The sequence below is a fragment of the Dermochelys coriacea genome, chromosome 3 (assembly GCF_009764565.3).
Source record: "Dermochelys coriacea isolate rDerCor1 chromosome 3, rDerCor1.pri.v4, whole genome shotgun sequence".
Lineage (NCBI taxonomy): Eukaryota > Metazoa > Chordata > Testudines > Dermochelyidae > Dermochelys > Dermochelys coriacea.
The window spans coordinates 4,082,025-4,109,370 of NC_050070.1; the positions used below are offsets into that span (position 1 = coordinate 4,082,025).

Here is a 27,346-nt window from a genome sequence, read left to right on the forward strand (position 1 = left end):
CCAAGTTGAAAAGTCCCAGTTTTATTAATCTCTCCTCATACGGAAGCTGTTCCAGACCCCTACTCATTTCTGTTGCCCTTTTCTGAACCTTTTCCAATTCCAATATCTCTTTTTAGAGACATGGCAGCAATAAGTGCACACAGTATTCAAGATGTGGGTGTACCATGGATTTACCTAGAGGGGCAATATGATATTTTCTGTTTTATTATCTCTCCCTTTCTTAATGATTCCCAACTTTCAGTTCGCTTTTTGGACTGCCGCAGCACATCGAGTGGATGTTTTCTAAGAACTATCCAAAATGACTCCTAGATCTCCTTCTTGAGTGATAACAGCTCATTTAGACCCCATCATTTTATATATATAGTTCGGATTATGTTTTCCAATGTTCATTCCTTTGCATTTATCAACATTAAGAAAAGGAGTACTTGTGGCACCTTAGAGACTAACAAATTTATTAGAGCATAAGCTTTCGTGAGCTACAGCACACTTCATCGGATGCTCACGAAAGCTTATGCTCTAATAAATTTGTTAGTCTCTAAGGTGCCACAAGTACTCCTTTTCTTTTTGCGAATACAGATTAACATGGCTGCTACTCTGAAATTTATCAACATTGAATTTCATTTGCCATTTTGTTGCCCAGTCACCCGGTTTTGTGAGATCCCTTTATAACTCTTCACAGTCTGCTTTGGACCTAACTATCTTAAGTAATTTTTACCATCTGCAAACCTTGCTTCCTCCCTGTTTACCCCTTTTTCCAGATCATTTATGAATATGTTTTACAGTACTGGACCTAGTACAGACCCCTGGGAGACTCCACTGTGAAAACTGACCATTTATTCGTACCCTTTGTTTCCTGTCCTTTAACCAGTTACTGATCCATGAGAGGACCTTTCCTCTTACCCCAGGATGTGCTGTTGAGAGGGGATCAGGTGGGTAGTATAAATGGGATGAACCACAGTTAACCCGGATTGGGCTAGCCAGTGTAAAAAAATGCTTTCACTTTGAGCTGACAACCTGCACTCTAAAGTCCCTGATCATCCTGCTATTAGCACAGCCAATCCAGGAGACAGAAAAATTGAGAAAGAAGGCTATGTGGGTTAAAAACACATCTTGGCTTAGAGAGGAAGTGAAAGCAGCTATATATATAGAGAGAGAGAGAATGATACAGCATGGCCAGAGGGCAGCAGGAGGGTGATAGGGGGAGATATGTAAGCCCCAGGATGATGAGAGCCTTATTCCCTGTAGAGGGAAGAGAGGTTGCTATAGATTAATTAGAACACCTGAAGCCAGTCACTTGATAACACCCCCCTGCTTCAATCAGACAGTTGGAGGAGTTGAAGCAGGGTGGTTTGGTGTTGGAGCAGAGAGCAGTCTGAAGGAGAGTAGTTTGGAGAGAAGCAGAGGAGAGTTTGGAGAAGTGCTGTGGTGGTCCAGAAGACCAAGACCCGAGGTAAAGGGAAACCCGGCTTGTGCAGAGCAGAGGGACTCCACAGACACAAGTGGTTGGGAGAAACCTGGCCCAAGCAGAGAGAGGGCAGGCAGCCCCACAAGCTGAAGGGCCGGAGAGGGAAGTAGCCCAGGGGAAGGAATTGCTAGTTCAAGCGGTTTGCTGTTGTCCCTAGGGCCCCTGGGCTGGGACCTGGAGTAGAGGGTGGGCCAGTGTCCCTCCTTCTCCACTCCCCTTCTCTGGGATACTAGTGGGACAGCTGATAGCAACTGTCATGGACTCACAGGACTCGTGCTCTCTCCTGGCTCTGTACGGTCCCTGGGAGGAACCCCCTTCAGTGTGACAGCCCTTCTCTGGGGTTAAGCTGTTGGCCCCTCCACCTCCTGGAACCGCACCTCTCTCAGCCTTTGCACGCCTGTCTCTCTCCATGGGCCCCCTCAGGGAGTCCACTCACTCTGGACCCCTGGGGCCTCTACACCCAGAGGGAATAATGCCCCCCTGTTCTCTAGCCCGGAGCGACTCTCAGCCAGTGTAACACAGGAGGGCTTATTGAGCGTCCAAACCTAGCATGGTCTCAAGCCTGGCATCCCTCAGCACAGTACATCTAGGTCTCCCCAGCCTCCAGGTGGACTCTGGCTGCTCTCTCCTCCCAGCCCAGAACCCCCTCCTTCCAGCTGGGTATCTGACATCACTGTCCCCCAAGTCCTGCCTCTGTCCTTTGTCTCCTGTCCCAGGTAAACAGGCTGCCTGGGTCTCCTCTCCTCTCATCTGTCCTTTGTTTCCCCTCTGGCTGGTCAGGCCACTGGGGTCCTCTCTCCGCAGCCCATTGTTCTCCCACTGGCCAGAACCGGCTGTGACTCCCGAGCGGGGCCTCCTAGTCACCAGTCGCTGGGGTATCCATTCTCCAGGCCATTCGCTGGCCCTCTGTAACAACAAACTCCCTCTCCTACCACCTCGTTAAACCAGTAACATACAGGGAAACTGAGTCCCACGCCCTCTGCATGCAAACCACTGAAAACAACAAGAAAGCCCCCTGCTTCATCAAAGTAATGAATACAAATTAGAAGCTAGGAACTGCAGAAAATTAATCAGGGAAGCAAACGACACAATGAAAAATGAATGGCCACCAGAGTTAAGGACGACAAGGAGGTTTTTTTAAGTATATTAGGAATAAAAGAAATCCCAACGATGGTATTAGTCCATCACTAGAAGGAAATGGTAGAATTGTAGATAATAATGCAGAAGAGTCAGAAGTGTTCACTAAATATTTCTGTCCTATATTTGGGAAAAAAGTAGGGCAATGTATTCATAGCATATGATGATGAAATATTTTCCATTACAACAGTAATTCAGGAAGATGTGAAAATGCAGCTACTAAAGTTAGACATTTTTTAATCAGCAGCTTGAGAGTTTTAAAAGAGCTGGAGATCTCTGGGCAGTTAGTGTTGATTTTCAATCAGTCTTGGAGCACCCGGGGAAGTTTCGGAAGACTGGAAGAAAGCTAACATTGTTGCTAATATTTTAAAAGAGTATAGGGGATGACCCAGGAAATTATAGGCTTGTCAGCTTGATGTCAGTCCTGGGCAAAACACTGATACAGGATTCAATAAAGAATTAAAATAGTGTACTATAGTTAATGCCAAACAACTTGGGTTTATAGAAAATAGATCTTGTCAAACTAACTTGGTATCTTTTTTGGATGAGGTGACAGGTTTGGCTGCTAGAGGTAGTAGCGCTGATGTAATATGCTTAGACTTCTGTAAGACATTTGACTTGGTACCATGTGGCATTTTGATGAAGAAGCTAGAACAATACACAGTCAACACAGTACATATTAAATGGATTAAAAGGTGGCTAACTGATAGGTCTCAAAATGTAACTGTAAACGGGGAATCCTCGTCGAATGGGTGTGTTCCTAGTGAGGTCCCGCATGGCTCGGTTCTTGGCTCTACGCTATTTAACATTTTTATTAATGACCTGGAGGAAAATCATCACTGATAAACTTTGCAGATGACCCAAAGTGTAGGGGGGATGGTAAATAATGAAGTGGACAGGTCACTGATACAGAGCAATCTGGTAAACTGTGGGCAAGCAAACCCCATGTGTTTGAATACGGCCAAATGTAGAGTTCTGCATCTCAGACCAGAGCATGTAGCTGTGCTCACAGGATGGGGGACTATGCTGGGAAGCAGTGACGGTGCCACAGATCTGGGGCTGGGGGTGGATAATCAGCTGAACATGAGCTCCCACTGCAACGCTGCAGTAAAGGGGGTTAATGCCATCCTGGGATGAACAGAAGTCTACTGAGCAGAAGTATAGAGGTTATCATAACTGGGCTCTTAAAGGGGCAGGCTACCCTGAGGCCTTGGGCTAGCCATCTCTGTTCACCTAGCTCTGGCTGTGCCATAATTAGCTGATTCTCAACCTGAGAACCTCTGGGCCTCCTAACAAAGCTTGAAAGGTCCCAGCTAGGAGGAGGAAGCTGTGGCAGAAGCTCTGGAGAGCAGACGGCTCCTGCAGGGAGAGGGAACTGCAGAGCTGTGGAGGGTCTGGAAGAGTCAGGGAGGTCCCCAGGAGAAACTGCCAGAGTCCCTGGAGGGGAAGCAATGGGGAAGCATTTTAGGATGGAAAGAGCCTCCCAGAAGAAATCTCTGGGACTGGAGGCTCAGTCAAAGGGAGCTATGCAGGCCCACAGGGACAGGGTGGAGAGCAGGGAACCCTAGGGAGCAGTAAGCCATGAGAAAGTCCAAGGATACCAGCCTGGGAACCGGCTCTCTCTGAAGGACCCAGGAGGTCCTTAAAGGTAGCCCAGAAGGGGGCTGAGAACTGAGCCCGCAAGACACACGGAAGAGAAGCCCAAGAGGGGCCAAAGGACTGTTTGTTTGGATGCTTGGTCAGATTGTGGAGTCGGACATTTTGTTACCCGGGATGGGGCTGAGCGTGAAAGGTGACCTGGCCGGAGAGCCGGGCTGGGGAAGAGGCAGAATGCTGCAAAACTAGATCGTCCGACAACAGGGGCCGCTGGGATAGGAGGACCTCTTCAATGCCGCGTCCTGCCACTAGGGGTGCTCTGGTGGTGTGTGCGCGCCACATAACGGTTCTATGACCTCTGTAGGTGGCACTGGTGCGACCCCTGCTGGAATCCTGTGTCCAGTGCTGGTGGCCGCCGTTCAAGAAGGAGGTTGATACGTTGGAGAGGGGTCAGAGAAGAGCCACGAGAATGATTAAAGTCTTAGAAAAGCTGCCTTATAGCAGCAGACTCAAGGAGCTCGATCTATTTAGTTTAACAAAGAGACAGCTAAGGGGTGACTTGATCCCAGTCTGTAAGTACCTATATGGGGCACGAATACTTAGTCATTGGCTCTTCAATCTAGCTGAGACAGGTCTAACACGATCCAAGGGCTGGAAGCTGAAGCTGGACAGGTTTGGACTGGAAACAAAGTGCAAATTTTGAACAGAGAGAGTCACTAACCATTGGAACCATTCCCCAAGAGCTGCGGTGGATTCTCCACCCGTGACAATTTTAAAATCAAGGCTGGGTGTTTTTCTAAGAGATTGGCTCTCATTCCAAGAGGAATTAATTCAGAGAAGGTCTCTGGCCTCAGTCATGCGGGAGGTCAGAGCAGATGCTCACCATGGTCCCTTCTGGCCTTGGAATCTAGGGAATATAACATAAGAACGGCCAGACTGGGTCAGACCAAGGGCCCATCTAGCCCAGTATCTTGTCTTCCAACAGTGGCCAATGCCAGGTGCCCCAGAGGGAATGAACAGAACAGGGAATCATCAAGTGATCCATCCCCTGTCACCCATTCCCAGCTTCTGGCAAAAAGGCTAGGGACACTTCAGAGTGTGGGGTTGCATCCCTGCCCATCCTAGCTAATAGCCATTGATGGACCTATCCTCCATGATAGTTCTGTGATTTCACATTTGAGTTCCTTCAGAACTCTGGGTGAATACTATCAGGTCCTGGTGACTTATTTCTGTTTAGTTTATCAATTTGTTCTAAAACCTCCTCTAATGACACTTCAATCTGGGACAGTTCCTCACATTTGTCATCTAAAAAGACTGGCTCAGGTTGCGGAATCTCCCTCACATCCTCAGCCATGAAGACTGATGCAAAGAATTCATTTAGTTTCTCTGCAATGGCTTTGTCATCCTGGAGTGCTCCTTTAGCATCTCAACTGTCCAGTGGCCCCACTGGTTGTTTAGCAGGCTTCCTGCTTCGGATGTACTTAAAAAAATTTTTTTTTGCTGTTACTCTTTGAGTCTCTGGCTAGCTGTTCTTCAAATTATTTTTTGGCCTTCCTGATTGTATTTTTACACTTCCTTTGCCAGAATTTATGCTCCTTTCTATTTTCCTCCATAGGATTTAACTTCCACTTTTTAAAGGATGCCTTTTTGCCTCTAATGATGAAAATGGTGCAATTTACGCCCAAAAAGGTAGCACCAGGCCCAGGCTGGAAAGTTGACAGACTCTGGGACATTAAGGCAGGAAACGACCACGGTGTCCGTCCTGTTCATCTCCATGGGTTAGTGCATGCTTGCCTGGGTGCAGAGCAAGTGCCCTGATCCTTGGGTGTGTTTAGATCCAGGCTGTAGGGTAGCGCTGCTCTTAAGCTCTGTTTTCTCCTGCTCCTTGCTCACTTGTGTGCCATGGGGAGGTGCCACTCTCAGCCTTCAAACTTGACGTGGGGCTAAGCCAGTCCCTGGCAAGCCCCAGACCAGTCCATAGGCCTAGCAGGTGAGAGACCCTGCACGAGAAATTCTCCATTGGCCCTCTCGGTCACTACCAAATTTAAAACCAATAGCACATCTCTTCTGAGAGCACCACCTTCCCAGTGTGAGCTGGGGCATTGCCTGGTGCCCGGGGCTGCCCGCGTATTGCCAGCTCCATCCCGAGTGTAACTTCAGCGGACTTGCACCACAAGTTAACTTGGCCACAAACACCATCACGTCAACTGTCCCACGCATCTCAAATGCTGTTAGCTCTGAGCCCGAATGGCAAAAGACCTTTCACTGCTTATCCTTTCAGCAGAAGCTTTTGGCTGCACTGGGATTGCAGCTGGAGCTGGGTAAAATATCGCTGCTCCGTCCTTTCCCTGGTCCAGCCACTGCTCCAAACTCTGCTCAGATGGGGTGCTTAAGTTAACTGTATGGGGCCAGATCCCCAAGTGACTTCCCTACAGTGATGTTGATTTAGGCCAGCTGAGGATCTGGCCTGTAAAATCCAAGAAAGTTTAACGGAGCTGACGTGATCAAATGCCATCTCCCAAACACTTGCTGTTCTGCTGACTCTCTCTCTCTCTCTCCTGCACACACTTGGAGGTGGTATTGTTTTCACACACTGTTTTATCTGTCTACATGACATGGCCTGATGCTGCTCTCATGCTGGTTTTAGGCAGGTGGTACTGCACTGATGTGCATTGACACCCCCGCTGAGTCCGACCCGTGGGCTTTGGAGCATGGATCTGCGGTATCGTCACTTGTTCATATGCCTCTGCCCTTTGCCCAGCACCAGTTGCATCTGTGGCCCTGCACGTCAGGGGGCTTGGTGAAGCCACGCTGCACTAGCAGCTATTTGTCTGACAGCGTTGTGGGGCAGGGAGGGAAGGTTAGCACAGCATCGGGTTCGTCCGCACAGCCAGGTTCTGAGTCTCTGGTGCATTGCAGCCCCATAAAGCTTCAGTGCACTGTACAGAATGTACGGCATTCCCGGTATCCCTGCGCCTGGCATTAGCATTGCAGCTCTGCTCACTGCTGGCAATTACCCCGATCAAAGTCCTGGCTTTCCCGCAGGGCCACCCTTATCTCTGTAACCATTTCCGAATCTGCTTCTTTGGTGGCCCTGGAGATCTCTGTAATAGCTTCTAATGGCCACCTTATTACCCGGCTTGTGTCCTCTCCGAGCCCTGTCTGAACTGCCAGTGAACACGGAAATGTTTATTTTCGAAGCAGGAGGCGTCGGTCCCGTGACAATGGCTCTGTCCCAAGGGGTTTGTTTCTTGTCCCACCGCCGGGCTCCTGGAAGTTCAGCCATCCGAGCTGGTGGCTTCATGCCCATGCTCAAGTGACAGGTGCTCGGATTTCCTCATTCGGATTGATGCACAGCACAGACTTGCTGGGTGTTTTCCAGCCAAACAGAGGAAGGTTGTTGATCTTAAAGGCAATGTAACCTAGTGATCAGAGCGGGGGGCAGGGATTCAGTACTTCTAGGTTCTGTTCCTACATTTCTGTGCCTCGGTTTCCCCATCTATAAAACAGGGACAATAGAGGAATTATCGACATCCCTTAGCAGGGCTGGGGCTGGGCGAGTGGGGCTTAGGGAGAGCAAAGGGCTCCACTTGGAAAGCTCTTTGAATGGGGAAAAGGGCTAAAAATAATGGAAGACAAGGCCCTTTGCTAAGTTTTATAAGACCCCCAGGGGATTATTCGGACAGTCCCAATCTGCGAGTGAATAGCCTCCCAGCTTTGCCTCTCCCCACTGCAAAACTGATGCTTTGCCTGCAATCACCGGATGCGCTTCCAAATCAGTGTCACGTGAAGCTTCTCAGGTGAGTCGCTCGTGGGATGAGCCGCAGCATACCCGCCTTTGATGAATTTTAAAACCGAGATTCAACCTGGTTTCTCCCAAGTCCTGCATCAGAACATGGGTCTGCTGGAATTGCCTTGAATTTGGGCACCACTTTCTCTGCTGGCAACAAGCCCCGGGAGCAATGGAAATCAAGGGCCTGAGCCCTTATTGCATCACTGCAACTGAACACCGGTGCAATGGTGCTGAAATCAGTGGAATGACATCAACGTACAACCGGTCTGATGCAGGAAGGCTGACCAGAGAGCTAGCATGGAAAAATCGGGATGGAGGTGGGACGGTAATAGGAGCCTATAGAAGAAAAAGCCCCAAATATCGGGACTGTCCCTATAAAATTGGGACATCTGGTCACCCGAGATGCAGGGATGAAGCCAGGCCCAGTTCTTGACCTTCACTCCGCAGATGGGGCTTGTGGAACGTTTGCATGATTGCCAAGCCCAGGTGTTCAAAAATCATGAGTCAGACCCTCCCCTCGTCCTCTCCCCCCACCCCAAAAAAACCCCTGGTGAGATCGGCTTGAAAAAATCATCTTGTTAAAAATAACAGATCACTGGTTCATCGTATTGATCTTCTAGCCTGGTACAGCCCAGGAGTCAGATCCTCAGGCTTTGCTCCGCAGCCCTGGCTTCCTTGCACATGGAAGCTGAGATTTTCACATCCTCCCGCATCCCGGAGCTGGGACTTTAAGGAAAACAATGAAGAGCATGTGATGCGATAACACCAAGAGAGCTGGCAGCAATGAGCCGCATCACAACCTGGCCACCACCAATGGTGTCCGTGTAGCTGGCAATCAATAGAATAAAGAAAAGGAGGACTTGTGGCACCTTAGAGACTGACAAATTTATTAGAGCATAAGCTTTCGTGAGCTACAGCTCACTTCATCGGATGCATTTGGTGGAAAATACAGAGGGGAGATTGATATACACACACAGAGAACATGAAACAATGGGTTTATCATACACACTGTAAGGAGAAAGAAAAGGAGTACTTGTGGCACCTTAGAGACTAACAAATTTATTAGAGCATAAGCTTTCGTGAGCTACAGCTCACTTCATCGGATGCATTGAAGTGAGCTGTAGCTCACGAAAGCTTATGCTCTAATAAATTTTAGTCTCTAAGATGCCACAAGTACTCCTTTTCTTTTTGCGAATACAGACTAACACGGCTGCTACTCTGAAACCAATCAATAGAATAGGGAGTTTTGCTGGCAGGTTTTGGAAGAGGGAATCTCTTCCTTCAGCCGCTTATTATTCAAGTAATTTCATAACCAGGCTTCTTTCTGTCCAGCTAACGGTTTGTTTTCAATGTATTTATTACACTGAACTTTGCTCCATTATTAAGGGACGTGTGACTGGCTGCCCTTGCTCCAGCTGGGCTGGAAATCAGACTTGTCCACGGTGTATCCAGTGGAAGGGAATTTAATTCATGGGCTGGCTGTTTGAAATGCGCTTCTGAGCTGCTTGCAGTGGGTTTTCCTGGGCTCTGCAAGGACAAACTTCCAGTTGGAATGGGGAGAGGGGGGTGAATGGGCAGCAGAGTGTGGCGATGGGGCTGACATAAATTGAGTATCCCACCTCTGCTTCGCACGCTCACGGGCAAAGAGATTTGCAAGGTGCGCCTGGACAGCATTTCGTTGCCTTTGCACCTGGTGAGAGTGGGACTGGGTTACCCATTCAGGTGTACTTAACATTGAACCGGATTCTGGTCTCATTTAATCTGGTGTCAGTCCAGAGCAATCTTCTGAACGTTCACAGAGCTGGGCAAGCCACTTGTGGGTGCCGCTGAGCGTCCCTGCAAGGAAAAGGAAGACTGGCCAAGTGGTTAGAGCGCTAGGCTGGGCAAAGGGAGACCTGGGTTCAACTCCCAGCTCGGCCTCAGACTGATCCTGGGCAAGTCACTTAGCCTCTCCATGCCTCAGTTTCCCCTTCTGTGCAATGCGGATGGCAGCCAGGATAAATATGGTAAAGCCTGCAAGGTGCTCAGACCAACAGCAGTGGGGACAGGTAACACCCTGAGATGCAGAAGGACCCCCGAGCAGCCTTGGGAAGGAGGGCTGACCACTTTGCAATCCCTCACTCCTAAAACTAAAATAGAATCTAGGCTAGCCCAGGCTGGTTATTCCCCCGCAACTTGCAGTGGTGGAGAGGGGCTTTGCCTGCCTAATAGCTCTGGGCGCCAGCCCTAAGAGAAGGGGAGTCTTGCCTCTGCCATCTTCCCCCTGCAACTTCCTGTGCACCCCCTCCCCCCCACCTCCCCAATCTTCTCAGCTGCACAGAGGCAGAATTGACGTATGTCCCAGCACTTCCCAGCTCTGGTTCTCCACAGGGCCTAGCATGCTTCAGAGCTGGGATCCTCCCCACTGCTGGAATAGATCTATGGAGGCCACGTCCCCTCCTCCCCTGAATGCACACAGGCAGGGAGCCACCTGTGGGTGTCTGCCAGGTGCCGGGTGCCCCTGCTGGTGTGCTCTTCTTTGGGACAGGTGGCGTGTGGCTCCCAGCCTGTGGCAGGAGCAGGGAGTGGATACTAAGGGCAGTGTCACCATCTGTTGTGTCCTTCCCTAGCCAGTGGGTTCCTTACTGCCCTTGTCACTGCTTGCAAGGGGCCCGGGCTGCCTCTTCCAGCCATGGGGCTCGTTTTGAGCAAAGGAATTAACTCTCTGTGTTTTGTGCTGGCTTGTCGTTTGATCTGAGTTGTGGCTAAGAGAAAGAGCTTTCTGAGACCTCTATGGGGCAGACCTCAATGGGTAACGGCCCTGCTAGGTAGCGTGGCTGCCCCTTTACTAATTGCAAAGTTCTGCCTCAAGCTCCCGCGTCTCCAGGAGACGTGACGGTCCATAGTGCGCATGCATGCAGGGTGCATGTGTATATCAGCATGTGCATGTACGGAGGGGTTGCAGGCACTCAAGGGCACCATCTCCCTGTGTGTGCATGCATGTGAGTTTATAGGTGCACATGCCAGGACACGAATGCACGACAAGTGTGTGCAAAGCAGCACGTGCCTGGGGCATGACAGCATGGCTGGGTCCGAACCAGGCACTGACCACATAGCCTCCAGCCCTACGTGAAGGGGGCGTGCTGGTGCATCTCCAGGAGAGTGCCCGTGTTTCCCGCTGGGGGCATGCACCTGGGGCACGACCTCCCTTCAACTGGCTTCCTGGGGGACAAGCCTGTTTTCACTCTGGCTGCATGGGGCCGGCAGCCCCTCATGCCGCTGCAGCTGGGAGATGAGGGGGAAGAGCAGGGAATCCAGCCACAGACAGAACAACCACGGAGCCACTGCTAAAGGGTGCGAGATCCTCTTCTGTGGGTGGCTCCCTCCCAGCCCCTGCAGCGAATATCCCCCCCACCCCCCGGAGGCTCCTTCATATGGGAGATCCCTTTGCCCCTGGGCACTTCGTGTGACGTGCCCCCACCCCGTCCATACTCTTCCCTCTTGCCACCCCCCCCAAAATAGCCCATCTAACCCACTCCAGCTCCCATCCTCCCCTACATCAGGTGGCTTTCCTACCACACCCCTACTCCTGCGTAGCTCAGTCAGAGACAGGGGGGTCCCCTGGCTCCGTGCACTGTTTGAGAGCAACCAGGTCACTGCCCCAAGGCGCTTGCAGTTGGACCCGTTGGTTGCCCAGGGGGAGGTGCAAAGACTTGTGAATCGGCTGTTGTTTGGGTCGGAGCCCGCCCAGGGGTGGTTCTCCGCAGACATTCTGGAGCCTCATTCCCTGGCCAGGAGGATGTGGGCCCCACACGAAAGGGCCCAGGTGCAAATCTGGCTTCTGAGGATCTGGCCCGGAAGAGCCAGGCTGGGCTGAACCCAAGTCCCTGTGAGCTGGCTCTGCCGAATAACCTCTGTGGCTCTGCTGAAGGGGATTTGGGAGCAGCTGTCCTCTCTGCATCACGCCAGTGTTTATCATTCCAGGCCTGCTATTTGAGCCAGGCCACATGCCTGGATCTCCCTGGCCGAGCGTCATCAGTCCTTAACATCCTTGCCTTGGGTCATCTCCAGCAATAGCCACATGTTCCTCTTTCCTGATTGCTTCTGAGCCCGGAGAGGCCAGTAGGCCCCTGGTGTCTCCCCCAGGGTCAGACGCCCCCCTCTTCTACTTCTCGGGGCAGATCCTCAGCCATCAGCCAGCAGAGCTACCCTGGTTTACACCCGCTGGGGATCCAGCCCATTATCCTAGGCACGGATCCGACTTGCGAAGTCTGCAGCGAGATCACAACGCTCCTAGTGCTTTGGTGGCTGCAGAGCTGAGGTTTCGGTTTCGGTTCCGGCCCGCCATTAATGGTTCGCTTGCAAAGCACACGGCACGACATCCATTGCACCTGATGGATAGCGCCCGGTTAGGGTGAGTCCTTTCAGGCCTAGATCCGGCCCCCCTGCAGTGACTGAGTCTGTACGGCACAGCCCAGCTTCTGGAGCGGCAGGTCTGATGTTCTTAGACTCCTAGAGATTGGAGATGGAAAGCAGCTATAGTTCATCTCCGTGCCCATGCCCCTCCCCTGGGCATCTGGGCAGCACCCTTCCCTATGCTGTATTCTCCAAGGATGTGGCCAATCTGTGGAGTTGTAAGGGAGAGGGCTCAGGTGAGGGCCACACAGCACAGGGAGATCGCTGGATGGCGTGTGTATGGAGTATCTTCCCCTGAGCGCGGGGTTAAGGGGGAAGGGTGTGGAGAGGTCTCCGTCTCACAACCAGAGCATCTGTCACGGAGCAGAGGCGACACAATCACCTGCCAGCTGTGTAGTGCTGGGTAAAGCCAGAGCCCCCGCGGCTCTGAGTGCCGTCTGCCCCCCCCCAGAGGGACTTGCTGGCTTAGGGGAGCCTCCCACACTCAGCCGACAATCCGAACGCCCCTCTCCTCTGCTTTGCCGAATTTCCCTTTGCCAGGTTTGCTCAGGGCTTGACAGGTTTGTCACTCAGGCCTTCCACCAGCCCCCCAGCTCTGCCCCCTCCACCCCCCGCCAGTCTCATACTCTGCTCCAAGGGGCAAAGTAATGACACCACAAGCAAAGGCTTATCAGCCTAGTGTAATGATGGTTGGCATGCACACATTTGCACTGCACTATTTGTGTTTGTTTCCTGCACGGCTCTGCTGTGTTTCATAGTCACTATACTGAGCAGCAGAGCTGGTGGGGATTCTCCTTTCACCCAGCTGGCAGGAGCCTGTGCCGTTTGCAAGAGGAGGAGCTAAATTCCATCTCTGCTGCAGTATAAGGGCAGCTGTGAAGTCCTAGGGAATAATATTGTTTCTGCCACTGTTTATGTGGGATCCATCACGGTGGTGCTAGTCACGCTTCATACAGATTAGAGCAGTGCCAAGCAATGCGAGTTGTGACTTAATGTTCTGAAGGGGCAAAGGCCCAAAAAGGGGGTGGGGGAGGGTCTAGAGCAGTCTGGGGAAGGAGGTGTTAGCAGTAAGCACTGGGAGCTAGGTCTGCCAATGACTTGCCATGCAGCTTTGGACAAGTCCCTTCTCTGGATACTTCTCGCACAGGGACACTGGCCATTGCTGAACAGTAAAGCACTCGGCAAGCCTTCAACGCGAGGAGCTAGCAGAGGCCAGCGTTTCACCGGAGCATCCAAGGGTAAGGGAATAAAAACGTGCAAAGGGAACTGTAGGTGGAACCTCAGGAGGTGTTTTCTGCCGGTGATCTGTTGCATGGGGAAAGAGTCACCGAGGTGTAGGGTGGGAATACCATCACTTGGGACTGGCCACCCCCCTGGAGAATGCAGCGTAGGGAACAGTGCTGCCTGATACCCAGGTGAGGGGCTTGGGCAAGGAGATGAACAATAGCTCCTCTCCTGAGATCTCTTCCAACCCTAATCTTCTATGATTCTATGAATAGCTTCATTCCATCTCTAGGCGTCTAAGAACACCAGACCCACACGGCTGCCCTGAGACACACCCGACCCCCTCCCTCCAGGAGCTCCTGCTTCTTTCATCAGCCTCTCCCAGGAACAAACCTGAGCCTCTTCTGTCTCTCAGTATCCCGGGTTCCAGAGCGAGAGGGAGGATGTTGCAGGGGATAAGGCCAAGTCCTAGAGCCAGCCCCCATCAGTGTGTCTGCAGCTAACTTGCTGTATGACCTCAGGGCATGGCTGTCCTGCCTGGGTGCCTCCAGACAGGCCCCTAAAGTCACATTTGGACCCTTAAACAAAGGACCTGATGTCCAGAAGTGCTGCCAGTGTGATCTCGGGTGAGTGCCCGTGCCTCAGTTTCCCCATCTGTGGGAGGGAACTCACAATGCTCTCTAGGAGCCATGAGGCTGAATTCCTGACTGTCTCTAACATTGCTAGTTATGGAGGGCACGGAGGTCCAACTGGGGGCCAGGAGATGAACTGGACCTGAGAAGTGTGAGACCATGGAATCGTCTCCCAAGGGACCAGGCTAAAACCACATCGCTTGGGCCAGTTCAAAGCAGCCTGGTCTAAACCCTGGAGAACAGAGTGTAGGGAACGATCCTGTGCTGGCCCCAGGGGCTGGATGAGATGGGACCCGGCAGAACTTTCTGTTTCTTCTGTTGCTCCCGGCAGATTGGGCCGAGGTTCATGTTCAAGGCTGCGTCCCACTCAGGCAGCAGAGAGGCTGAGAAACCCAACCCAGCCAGAGAGCCCAGCCACACATAGGTTCCTTTAGCATCTCCTGTGTGTCTCTGCTCTGATTCCTGGCTGGGTTCATGCCGGGATGCCCTGGCACGCAGTAAATGAGTCTTAGCGATCAGCTGCAAGGCAGCCGAGCTGTGCATGGTGTGATAGAGCATGGCCAGAGGGCAGCAGGAGAGGGTTAGAAGGGAGCCTTATTCTCTGTAGCGGGAAGAAGTTTGCTATAGATTAATTAAAGCACCTGAAGCCAATTAGAGCACCTGAAGCCAGTCACCTCATAAAACCCCCCTGCTTCAATCAGACAAGGGAAGGAGTTGAAGCAGAGTGGATTGGTGTTGGAGCAGAGAGCAGTTTGGAGAGAAGCAGAGGAGAGTTTGGAGAAGTGCTGTGGTGGGCTAAGAAGACCAAGACCCTAGGTAAAGGGACACCTGGTTTGTGCAGAGGGAGGGCAGGAAGCCCCACAAGCTGAAGGGCAGGAGAGGAAAGTAACCCAGGGGAAGGAATCGCTAGTTCAAGTGGTTTACCGCTATCCCTAGGGCCCCTGGGCTGGGACCTGGAGTAGAGGGCAGGCCCGGGTCCCTCCCTCTCCACTCCCCTCCTCTAGGATACTAGTGGGGCAATTGGGGTGTTTCAGGGGTGAGAAATGGTGCCCTGAACCGCCCCCCCCCCCGAAGAGGAAGCGCAAGACCCACTCAAGTCGTGCCAGGCAATTTGCCACACGTGGTGTTTAGCAGTGGGATCTATGTGCTTGGGGACCTACAACCAGGGTGAGCCAAAACCCTCCCGTCCCTAATATGGAACGACATGGTCCAGGCCTTCTTAATACGAGCCACCCCAAGCCCAGCAGGAGGCTACCTGGGCCCCGAGCAACCCCCCACCAGGAGGCAACTCGTGGATGCAGACAGGAGGACTAATTGTCTGAGTCAGGCTGACCAGGACCGAGCCCTGGCTGCAAGAAGCTGCGTGAACCAGATGAAGGCCCTTATGGAGCTGCAACCGCAACTGCGACCCGGACCATACGGGCCAGCACACTGCCTAACAGAAAATGACACGGGAGGATGATGTGGAGGCCTACCTCCTGGGTTTTTTGAAAGAGCAGCCCTGCGGGGGGCCTGGCCCCAAGATCGGTGGTCTCGTATCTTTGCCCCGTTCCTGTGTGGGGAGGTTCAGAAGGTCTTCTATGATATGGCCACAGAGACTGTGGAGGATTACCCCCAGCTGAAGGCAGAGATCCTGGCCAGATCTGGAGTAATGCCGGCGTTGCAAGCCCATAGGTTCCATAAATGGCAGTATACAGAGGACAAGACACCCCAATTGCAATTGACCCACCTGATCCACCCGACCCGGAAATGGCTGCGCCCTGAGGCCCTCAGCTCTGAGAAGATGATGGAGCTCCTGGTACTAGACCCGTATATGAGGGGGCTACCATCAGGCCGCCGGACTTGGGTTGGCCAGAATGACCCCTCCACCTATGATGAGTTGGTCTCCCTCATGGAAAAACAGCTGGCAGCCCGCAAACTGTTCCAGACCCCAGGGGGTGAGACATGGCAAACCAGGAAGCCAGTCCCAAACCCAAGGCCCCGGACTGTCGAGAACTCCAGGAGAGCCATAACTGGGAGGAAAGACACCGAGGAATGGCCTGAGGCCAAGAAGGGACCTGGGGGTTTGGGAAGAAAGGGGCTGGGGGGGCCTGCCAAATAGCCCCAGGCAGAGGGCAGCAACTGGAATAAGGGGGCGGTGTTATGAGCGTGGGGAATTGGGACATATAGCAGCCCAATGCCCCAACAGGGAAGAGTCTATGCAATGTAATCTGCTCCCCATGATCCCCCAATGTGGCCTAATTGGCCTGGTAGGGGTCGCAATGACCTCGCATGAGTATACAAGGTCTGTAAAAATGAATGGTATTGAGACTACAGCATTAGTAGATTCCAGGAGTGCTGTTACGCTGGTCTTGGGGAAGTTGGTGGGGCAAGACCAACTAAGATGGAAACGGCAGCACCTACAGATAGTCTCACCCCAATGTTTGCCGAATTTGCCCCAGAGTTATTCTCATCTCCCGGAAAACCCTGAAAGTCTAGGCGGGAAAGGAGGGTAGATAAAAGATTAGGGATCAGGATTCTAGCAGAGAACCAGAAAACCTCCCTTATTGGTAGGCGAACCCGCTCAGGAGGCCAGGAGATAATTCAGGCCAGTGAGGACTCAGAGGCAGTTCCTAGTCCAAGTAGGGACAACCCAGGGGGCGGAGTAGAAACAGGCCCCCTGGAATTAGGTCAGATTGGTACTGCACATGAGAATTTCGGGCAGAACCAAGCCAATGACCTGCTATATGCAAATGTGAAGGAGGAGGTAGTGGAAGTAAATGACATACCCGTGGAAGGAAAGACCCAAGGCCATATTATGTGTTCAAAAGCCATCTGTTGTACTGGATAGCGCAAATACGAGGGGAAGAAGTAGAGCAACTCTTAGTCCCATGGAAACACACAAGGGCAGTACTAGAGTTAGCTCACAGTCATCTATTTGGGGAACATCTAGGAGTAGACAAGACACTGGATAGAGTCTTAAGAAGGTTTTCTTGGCCAGGAATACGTACAGAGGTCCAGCACTATTGTGTCTCCTGCCCTGAATGCCAGTTGCATAGCCCCCGACCTCACTTGCGAGCCCCTTTAGTACCTTTGCCTATTATTGAAGTCCCTTTCGAGAGGAAAGCCATGGACCTAGTGGGCCCACTGGAAAGATCGACACGGGGTCACCGAAACGTACTAGTCATCCTTGACGACGCCATGCAGTATCCAGAAGCCATTCCTTTAAGAAACCCCACATCCAAGGCAATAGCAAAAGAACGACTTCAGGTTTTTGCCAGAGTGGGCATCCCTAAGGAGATCCTGACAGACCAAGGAACCCCGTTCATGTCAAAATTAATGAAAGACTTTTGTACCCTACTCCGCATCCAGGCCATATGGACCTCAGTTTACCATCCACAAACAGATGGACTGGTCAAGCGGTTTAACCGTACCCTTCAAAGTATGATCCGGAAGGTGGTAGCACAGGATGGAAAAGACTGGGATACCCTTCTACCATATCTAATGTTTGCTATACAAGAAGTCAACCAGGGGTCCGCTGGTTTCTCTCCCTTTGAACTACTATAGTGACGCCACCCACACGGAATATTAGATATTACCAAGGAAGATTGGGAAGAACAACCCAACCCAGGAAAGAATGTCATTGAGCACGTGACACAGATGAGAGAGCGAATAACTCGAGTAACCCCTATAGTACGAGAACATTTGGAAAAAGCACAGGAGGCCCAGTGGACATATTACAACCGTCAGGTGAAAGTACGGAGATTTCAGCTGGGGGAACGGGTAATGGTGCTAGTGCCCTCAGCAGAAAGCCAACTCCTAGCCAGCCAGCATGGACCATATGAGATAGTGGAAGCCATTTGGGAGGTGGGCTATAAGGTCAGACAACCAGACCGCCAAAGGCCAGAGCAAATTTACCATATCAACTTACTGAAGCCCTGGTGTAACTGAGAGACGTGCCTGGTCATTTGGGGAGCTCCACCCCAGACAGACGACCCACAGGGGCAGGTGTAAATATCTTTTGAGTTAACTCCAGAACAACGAACAGAGGTCATTGATATGATCCAACGGAACCAGGACGTGTTCTGTACACAGCCGGGCTGTACGACACTGGTCCAACATCATATTGTCACCAGTCCCGGAGTAAGGGTGACGATAAGACCATACTGAATACCGGAAGCTAAAAGGGAAGAAATTAGGACAGAAGTGAAGAAGATGCTGGAACTCAGGGTTAGTGAAGAATCCCACAGACAGTGGTCCAGCCCTATCATCCTAGTCCCCAAGCTTGACGGCTCCCTGAAGTTTTGCAACGACTTCCAGAAGTTGAATGAAGTATCCCACGTTGATGCCTATCCAATACCACGCATTGATGAGCTAGTTGATCAGTTAGGCAAGGCCTGATACCTAACCATTCTAGACCTGACCAAAGGATATTGGCATTCTTGGCCAGGGGAATTTGCCAAAGAGAAGACTGCCTTCTCTACACCCTATGGCCTGTTCTAATGCACTGTCCTCCCTTTCGGACTCCATGGGGCCCTTGCAACATTCCAACGACTTTTATGGACAAATTGCTGCGAACCCATGCCAGGTATGCCACTGCCTATCTAGACGACATAGTCATCCATAGCCCTGACTGGGAAATGCACCTTGGAAAAGTAGAAGCGGCGCTAGACGCCCTGCGGAAGGCCGGCCTCACTGCCAACTCTTTCAAATGCGTGATAGAACTAGCTGAGGCCAGATACCTCAGATATGTAATAGGGAGAGGTTTGGTGAAACCCCAATGGAACCAAGTGGAGGCAATCCAAGGTTGGCCTCGACCAGTCCACAAAAAGCAGGTCAGAGCATTTCTCAGGATAGTATCGGAGATTCATCCCTCATTTCGCCACAAGAGCAGGGCCATTGATGGATTTGATAAAGGCTCGAGGCCCTGAGATAGTAAAGTGGACTGATGCGACAGAAGGAGCATTTGCAGATTTAAGGACAGCCCTTTGCTGCCATCCAGTACTCATAGCCCCAGACTTTGAGAAGGAATTCATCCTATAAATGGATGCCTCAGAGGTAGGGCTAGGAGCCGTCCTTTCGCAGATAATAGGGGAGGAGGAACACCTGATCTTGTACCTCAGCCAGAAACTCCTCCCCAGGGAACAAAAGTACGCCGTCGTTGAAAAGGAATGTCTGGCGGTAAAATGGGCTATGGAGACTCTCCGCTACTACCTACTGGGGTGGCGGTTTACCCTCGTGACAGACCACGCCCCGCTCCAGTGGATGCACCGAAACAAGGAGAAGAACGCAAGTGTGACTAGGTGGTTCCTATCCCTGCAGCCCTTCCATTTCCGGGTACGTCATAGGGCCGGAAGCCAACATGGCAACACTGATGGCCTATCATGACAGCACTGCCTCTTGTCCCAAGTAGCCCAACCCCATGGTGTTGAGCATGGAGTGGGGGGGGGGGGGAATATGTGATACAGCATGTCCAGAAGGCAGTAGGAGAGTGTTAGAAGGGGAGCCTTATTCCCTGTAGAGGGAAGAAAGTTTGCTATAGATTAATTAAAGCACCTGAAGCCAATTAGAGCACCTGAAGCCAGTCACCTGATAAAACCCCCTGCTTCAATCAGACAAGGGAAGGAGTTGAAGCAGAGTGGATTGGTGTTGGAGCAGAGAGCAGTTTGGAGAGAAGCAGAGGAGAGTTTGGAGAAGTGCTGCGGTGGGCTAAGAAGACCAAGACACTAGGTAAAGGGACACCTGGCTTGTGCAGAGGGAGGGCAGGAAGCCCCACAAGCTGAAGGGCAGGAGAGGGAAGTAGCTCAGGGGAAGGAACCGCTAGTTCAAGTGGTTTACCACTATCCCTAGCCCCTGGGCTGGGACCTGGAGTAGAGGGTGGGCCCGGGTCCCTCCCTCTCCACTCCCCTCCTCTAGGACACTAGTGGGGTAGTTAATACCCCAGTTCAGGGGCAAGAAACGGTGCCCTGACCCCCCCCCCCCCCCAAGAAGAGAAAGCACGAGACCCATCAAAGTAGTGCTGGCAATTTGCCACAATGGAAAGGCGGCTGTTATGGATTTGGCTTGTCTCCACCAGGCTGGGCAGGAACGGCCTTGCCTTGCGGCGGGAGAGAAGGGGCTGAACCGGCCCCTGGCCCAGCTTGGGTAACAATCCCCCAACCTCAGTGCAGGTTCTAAACCTGGAGCCGTACTTCCCAGCTGGTACCTGCCCCGCTTTGAGAGCTCCCTGAGCAGGGATCGTCAGGACCTTTGAAATCAAGCCCCCGGCATAAATAGGGGACTTCCTCTTCACAGCGGGGAGGGTCTGTAAGGGAGGCAGTTTGTACCCCGCCTCAAGAGACAGCAATGGTAGAACCAGTGCCGTTCGGATCTGTCTTCTGCCAGCTGCGCGCGCGCGCGCACACACACACACACACACACACACACAGAGAGACATTCATACATCCCACGTATGTGCACACACATTCACCCTGCTGTGCACGCACCCCCCATATATACCTGGGGTGCACATGTCCTGCACCCATCCCCTTTCGTCCATACCCATGTGCCCTGTGGCAAACGGATCCTAACTCCAGCTACTCCCCAGTGCAGCAGAGCAAGAATTCTGGGACAGACTCAGGTAGTTGGAAAAGCTGGAGGGATTTTTATTAAGTTAAATATGAAAATGAATAATACACTAGGCACAGCTCCCCTTGCGCAATTCATTTTACCCTTCAATTTCATTTATTTTACCCCTGCTCCTGCATTTTTCATCTGCCCCTGACTTTTGTATCGACAGCACAGAGCTGCATTGTAGCAGCTACTAGGGGAGCAAGCCGGTGCATTCTGGTAGCTTTGGTAAGGGGCAATGGGGCCAAGCAGCCTCAGATGGTGGGATAAAAGTAGAGGCTGGCTCCTTCTGCTAAAATGTTCAGCAGTGAAAGAGTGAACACTGGTGCCATTTAACAGGACACCATTAGGTTTCAGAGTAAACACCCTCCTGAGATGAACAGGGCACTTCATACCTTTCCGAGCGACTGTTCTAGTCTGGCTGCAGACTCAGCAATTTACATATGGTGCGTGGCTTTTTGGAGAGTCTTCCCATCCTCAGGGGCTGAAAACAGCCTTTATATTTGTGAAATAAAAGCCTAATTCTGCGGCCAAGGCCTCAAACAGACATGTGGCCTTTACAGCATCCTGGGCAGTTAGGTGTCGGAGCAGCCCTCTGAGCCTGTTATAGCTAAACAGGGGCTGCTTTGGGTCAGCCCTTGGATAGGAGACCTCAAGGGGGGGGGCCTGTTGCTTCAGGAAGTGGTCGAAATGACTCCCTAGGTTGTCCTCTCCTTGGGAAGTCAGGCCTCAACCAATGTCGGAGGAGCTGTTTTCCACTCAGCTGTGAGACCAGAAGTCTGATTTCCTGGCGTCACTGAAATCCTTTTGCATGAAGAGGGTTCAGCCTGGCCTCCTGGGTCACATCTGACTGGTGGTAAATTGCCTTGTGCCTCCCTACAGTTCCCCTTGCCAGAGGGTCCTTCACTTCCAGAACTATCGGGGGGCCATTGCTGTGCTCTGTTAAGAAGCTGCCATGCTCACCCCAGAGGTGGCTGCATTTCAGAGGCAGGTGAGGTGACCCATAGGTTTCCCTGTGTACTTCAGGCTCCTGCGCGATGGAAATGTGTCACGGCGTCCCCGGGCGATGCTCTGAAACTGCTCCCTACGAAGCCAGTCAGGACTCTGGGGGAGGATTCTGTGAGCAGACTATCCCCAGGGCACACAGCTCACCCCGCTTCCACCTTCCTGGGTCTGACCTCGGAGCATTCAGCATCCTCTGCCCCCCCCCCCCTGCGCTTCCCAAAGCGAGTCCGGCCAGACGGGGTCCTGGGGAAGCCAGAGGGTCCTGCCCCCAACTCCGCAGGCAGACGTGACTCTCAGCCAGCCAGTAAAACAGAAGCTTTATTAGATGACAGGAACACGGTCTAAACCAGAGCTTGTAGGTACAGAGAACAGGATCCCTCAGTCAGGTCCATCTTGGGGGGGCAAGGAGGCCAGAGGTCCATCTGGCCCTCCCTCCATTTCCCCAGCCAGCTCCAAACTGACTCACTCTCCAGCCCCTCCTCCTCTGGGCTTTGTCCCTTTTCTGGGCCAGGGGGTCACCTGATTCATCTGTTCTCCAACCCCTTTAGCTATGGGGGGGCATCAATTGCCAGAAGACAGAGTGTCAGCCATTTAGGTACACTGGCCCTTTGCTCTGCAACCATTAAACTCCCTTATCCCACCACCTAGAGACTTAAGAAATGCATAGGGGAAATTGAGGCACCCCTACAGTATTCAGAGGAAACATTAAGAACAAACCCACTTCATCACAAAATGTACAACGTTATTATTTACACAGCAATGCCTAGTGGCCTCCGCGGAGATCAGGGCCCCGTTGCCCTAGGTGCCCTGTAGATGCACTGTCCCTGCAAGCTAAAGAGACCAAGGAAGCCCCATTATGCCCATGTTACAGAGGGGGGTCTGAGGCACCGAGAGCTAAGTGTTTTTCCCTGTGGTTACGCTGTGAGTCTGTGACAGGGCAGGGACTAGCGCTCAGTGCTCCTGTGGCCCAGCCCAGCCCACTATCCGCCAGGACAGGCTCCCGGCTCGGTGCTGCTAAGTTGTGTATTAAACAAAAGCTCTTTCGGCCACCATAGGATCCCAAGCAGTGCAATGCCCCGCTGGCTAGCTCTCTGCCTGCAGCTCTGTGCACATGCACACGGATGCAGCCTGGGCCATGCACGCACATGCCGGAACGCACACGGATGCAGACTGGACCTTGCACACACATGCCAGAACGCACACAGATGCTCCCTCACTGCCTCTACCACCTGCTGCAGACAGCTGTCCCGCCCCCCTTAGCCATGCCAGACAGTTTGAGCTCTTAATCCCCCCAGCCCCAAGTGCTGATCTCCCTCCATTGTGGCAGCATCTCCTGACGAGTACAGCACCTGGCCTTGCCCAGCGCCATTCCAGGTGCCTAGCAGCAGCCTCTGGTGAGGGGAAGACTCCTACCCTCCCTCCCCAGGGCTGGCGGTGTGGCAGGTCCCCCTCACGTTTCATCCCCCCGGGGCACATTACCTGGCCTGTGCCCTGTAAGGAGCTTTCCTCCTCGGGGTGCAGCTGATGCACCGTCAGCAGGGCCATCAGCTGGAACCAGGGCTGGAATCGCAGGGATCGGGTCTCTCACTCCCCCTCTGTCCAGGCTTGGGATGATTTCAATATCAATATTGTTCAATATCTTCATAAATGATCTGGAGGATGGTGTGGATTGCACTCTCAGCAAATTTGCGGATGATACTAAACTGGGAGGAGTGGTAGATACGCTGGAGGGGAGGGATAGGATACAGAAGGACCTAGACAAATTGGAGGATTGGGCCAAAAGAAATCTAATGAGGTTCAATAAGGATAAGTGCAGGGTCCTGCACTTAGGATGGAAGAATCCAATGCACCGCTACAGACTAGGGACCGAATGGCTCGGCAGCAGTTCTGCGGAAAAGGACCTAGGGGTGACAGTGGACGAGAAGCTGGATATGAGTCAGCAGTGTGCCCTTGTTGCCAAGAAGGCCAATGGCATTTTGGGATGTATAAGTAGGGGCATAACGAGCAGATCGAGGGACGTGATCGTTCCCCTCTATTCGACACTGGTGAGGCCTCATCTGGAGTACTGTGTCCAGTTTTGGGCCCCACACTACAAGAAGGATGTGGATAAATTGGAAAGAGTACAGCGAAGGGCAACAAAAATGATTAGGGGTCTAGAGCACATGACTTATGAGGAGAGGCTGAGGGAGCTGGGATTGTTTAGTCTGCAGAAGAGAAGAATGAGGGGGGATTTGATAGCTGCTTTCAACTACCTGAAAGGGGGTTTCAAAGAGGATGGCTCTAGACTGTTCTCAATGGTAGCAGATGACAGAACGAGGAGTAATGGTCTCAAGTTGCAATGGGGGAGGTTTAGATTGGATATTAGGAAAAACTTTTTCACTAAGAGGGTGGTGAAACACTGGAATGCGTTACCTAGGGAGGTGGTAGAATCTCCTTCCTTAGAGGTTTTTAAGGTCAGGCTTGACAAAGCCCTGGCTAGGATGATTTAACTGGGACTTGGTCCTGCTTTGAGCAGGGGGTTGGACTAGATGACCTTCTGGGGTCCCTTCCAACCCTGATATTCTATGATTCTATGATTTCTCTCAGGGCTCTTGAGGCTTTTTTTTCTCCAGCTCACGTCAAGCCCTTGGCGTGAGGCGTGAAGAGTGGGGGGCTCCCCAGGGCAGTAGAAAGGTGGCCCACAAATCTGAGGATGGCCTAGGAAAGCTGCCGGGGGAGGAGTGTCATCCCTGCGATATCCCATCACAAGCCTCTTCTGTCAGCCTTTCCAGTGCTGATCGGTCCCTCGGCCAAAGCTGGGCTCTGGGAAACACTCCGAGTGCAGCTTGGCCCTGATCCACACCCAAGCCGGGGAGAAACTGGCCTGGCTGGGGTTGTGTTACAGGCCCCTGGAGACGGGACTTCAGGGGAGCGGGTACCAGTGGAGGCTGCAGAGGGAGCGGGCAGGGATATAGAGGAGATGGGCGCAGAGGTGCAGGCCTGGATTTCAAACCCCCGAAATGTCAGATTGGGAGCAGGGAGTTCACCTTGACAAAACTTTGCTTTTTTCGGGGCTTAGCTCCCAGCTGCAGGGCTCGCAACCCCTTTGAACCGGGAGGGGACGGGTTTCAGATCTGCCCTTGGCGTGAAGCCAGCACTCTCCTTCCCCCCTCCCGCACCCCCTCGTGCAGTGATCCTGGCTGTTGACAGCCTGCAGGCCGGGAAAGTCATTTTTGCCTCAAGGAGGCGAAGGAGAAATCCTGGCTCTGGCCGCGCTCCCTACACCAGGCTGGGCCCCGGATCCGTGCTCCAAAGCAGCCCCACCCCCATACGGCCAGTGTGAACGCAACCCTGGGGTGCATGTGTTGGGGGAGAGGGAATGGGGACTGAAAACAGAAAAGGGGAGAGGGAGCGACATGAAGGGAAAGAGAGGAAGCTGGGGAGGAGGACGAAGGAAAATGCCAGACGGATGATGAAATCCAGAGAGACTATGAAAGAGGCTGATGGAGAGGAAAGACAGTCCAATGGTTAAAGGCTTCACAAGCCTGTAGTCAGGTCCCTGCTCTGCTAGAGACTCCGTGTGAATAATTCACACCCGAGAGATGCCGTGAGCCCCACTATAGACAGTGCTGGGTCTTTTTCACACCCCGGAGTGTCATAGCTGCGTCAAGTTTAGACCACACCTCAGACAGACGGCTCGCCCCGCTAGCCTGGTCTAGATCACAGCCCCCTTGGTGACAAGGATGTGAACAGGAACTTCCCCACACCCCAAATGTTCCACTCGTTGGTTCCGGAGCATTTCCTGGGTGAACAGTTTTGCTGGGTGTTCAGTTTTTGCTGCAACCTGCCAAACCCGGCCTGCGTTAAAAGGACCTTTCGGGCGCTGGTGTTTTGTTGCGAAGGTTTCACTAGAAACGAGGATCCTGTTTGTGCAGCCCTGCCAAATTTTACAGGTTGGGTCACCAGAGTTGGACTGGTTTGGCGAAATCAAAACGAAAGTTGCGAAACCCAGCTGGCGAGAGAGTCCTGTGTCCCTGGTCTCCTGCAGTGGGATGTGCAAAACATGGGCCAGGCCCTCCGTTAGCTCCGCATTGCAGATCACAGTCTGGAAATGGGAAGTGGGAAACATGAGGCCCCACTGGAAGCTGAAATAGGAATTCCACCAGTTAATGAGAGGCAGCGTGGCCTAGTGAATAGAGCACTGGCATGAGACTCAGGAGAGCTGGTGTCTATTCCTGGATCGGCCACTAACCTGGTGGGTGACTTTGGGCAAGTCAATGCTGTGTGGCTGTTTCCCCTCCCGGTTTTGTCTAAACTCTTTGGGACAGGGACTGTGTCTATCAGCACTGAGAGGCCCCCACTGAGCTCAAGTCCCTGCTGTGCAAGGTATTGTACAAGCTCCACCCAGCTACTGATGTAATCCAGCCTGTCCGGCCTGCCACCAAATCATAAATAGACAGTGATGGAGAGACTGGCTGCATCAGAGACCATTACTCTGGAGAAAGGCGTGTGAAGGCTACCCTGGGCACACCAGTCTCCCTTGTCATTTCTCCAAAGTTAGTGAAGCTGCATGTCTGGGGGGTGGGAGGGCCTGCAACGCTTTCGCCACCTCTACCAACAGCAGTCTCTGCAGGGCAAAGGAGACCCAGAAAGTTTCTGGGGCATGATTCGGGCAGCTTTTATTTGGCCAAGGGTGTGGATCTGTGAACAGGGCCTCCCTGACCCCAGCCAGTAGGGAGGAATTACTAATGGTAAAAAACCGACAGGATTACAGCGAGCTGTCCCCTGCACTAAGCAACGGGGCCATAATCTATCCTCCAGGAATTTACCTCATTCTTTTTTGAATCCAGTTATACTTTTTGCTTTCACAACATCCCCTGGCAAGGAGTTCCACAGGTTGACTGTGCGTTGTGTGAAAAAATACTTCCTTATGCTTGTTTGAAACCTGCTGCCTGTTAATATCATTGGGTGAGCCCTAGTTCTTGTGTTATGAGAAGGACTAAATAACATTTCCGTATTTATTTTTCTCCACACCAGTCATGATTTTATGGACCTTTGTCATATCCCCCCCTTGTTGTCTCTTTTCCAAGCTAAACAGTCCCCATCTTTTTAATCTCTCCTCATATGGAAGCTGTTCCAGATCCCTCATCATTTGTGTTGCCCTTTTCTGTACCTTTGCCAATTCCAATATATCTTTTTTGAGATGGGGCGACCAGATCTGCATGCAGTACTCAAGGGTGGGTGTCCCGTGGATTTCAATAGAGGCACTGACCTATTATCTATCACTTTCCTAATGGCCCCTAATATTCTTTTAGGTTTTTCAAGTGCGACTGCACCTTGAGTGGATGTGTTCAAAGAACTATCCACAAGATCTCTTTCTTGAGTGGGAACAGCTAATTTAGCCCCCATCATTTGGTATGTATAGTTAGATTATGTTTTCCAATGTGCATCACTTTGCATTTGTCAACATTGAATTTCATCTGCCGTTTCACCTTCCCTTTGTTAAATTAAAAGGATTAAGCTCCTGGTGTC

At 52.1% G+C, this 27,346-nt stretch overlaps 1 protein-coding gene and 1 long non-coding RNA gene across 2 annotated transcripts in view; one reads left to right on the top strand and one right to left on the bottom strand.

Annotated features, from left to right (window-relative positions):
* Nucleotides 1-27,225, bottom strand: LOC122459148. The gene is made up of 3 exons (XR_006279648.1): nucleotides 27,182-27,225; nucleotides 1,861-1,862; nucleotides 1-311 (listed from the first exon to the last, which is right to left on the bottom strand). It is a non-coding gene; the product is annotated as an uncharacterized LOC122459148 (long non-coding RNA).
* KCNK3 (potassium two pore domain channel subfamily K member 3) overlaps nucleotides 1-27,346 on the top strand; it is a 96,034-nt gene that overhangs the window by 8,968 nt on the left and 59,720 nt on the right. The window lies entirely within an intron of this gene.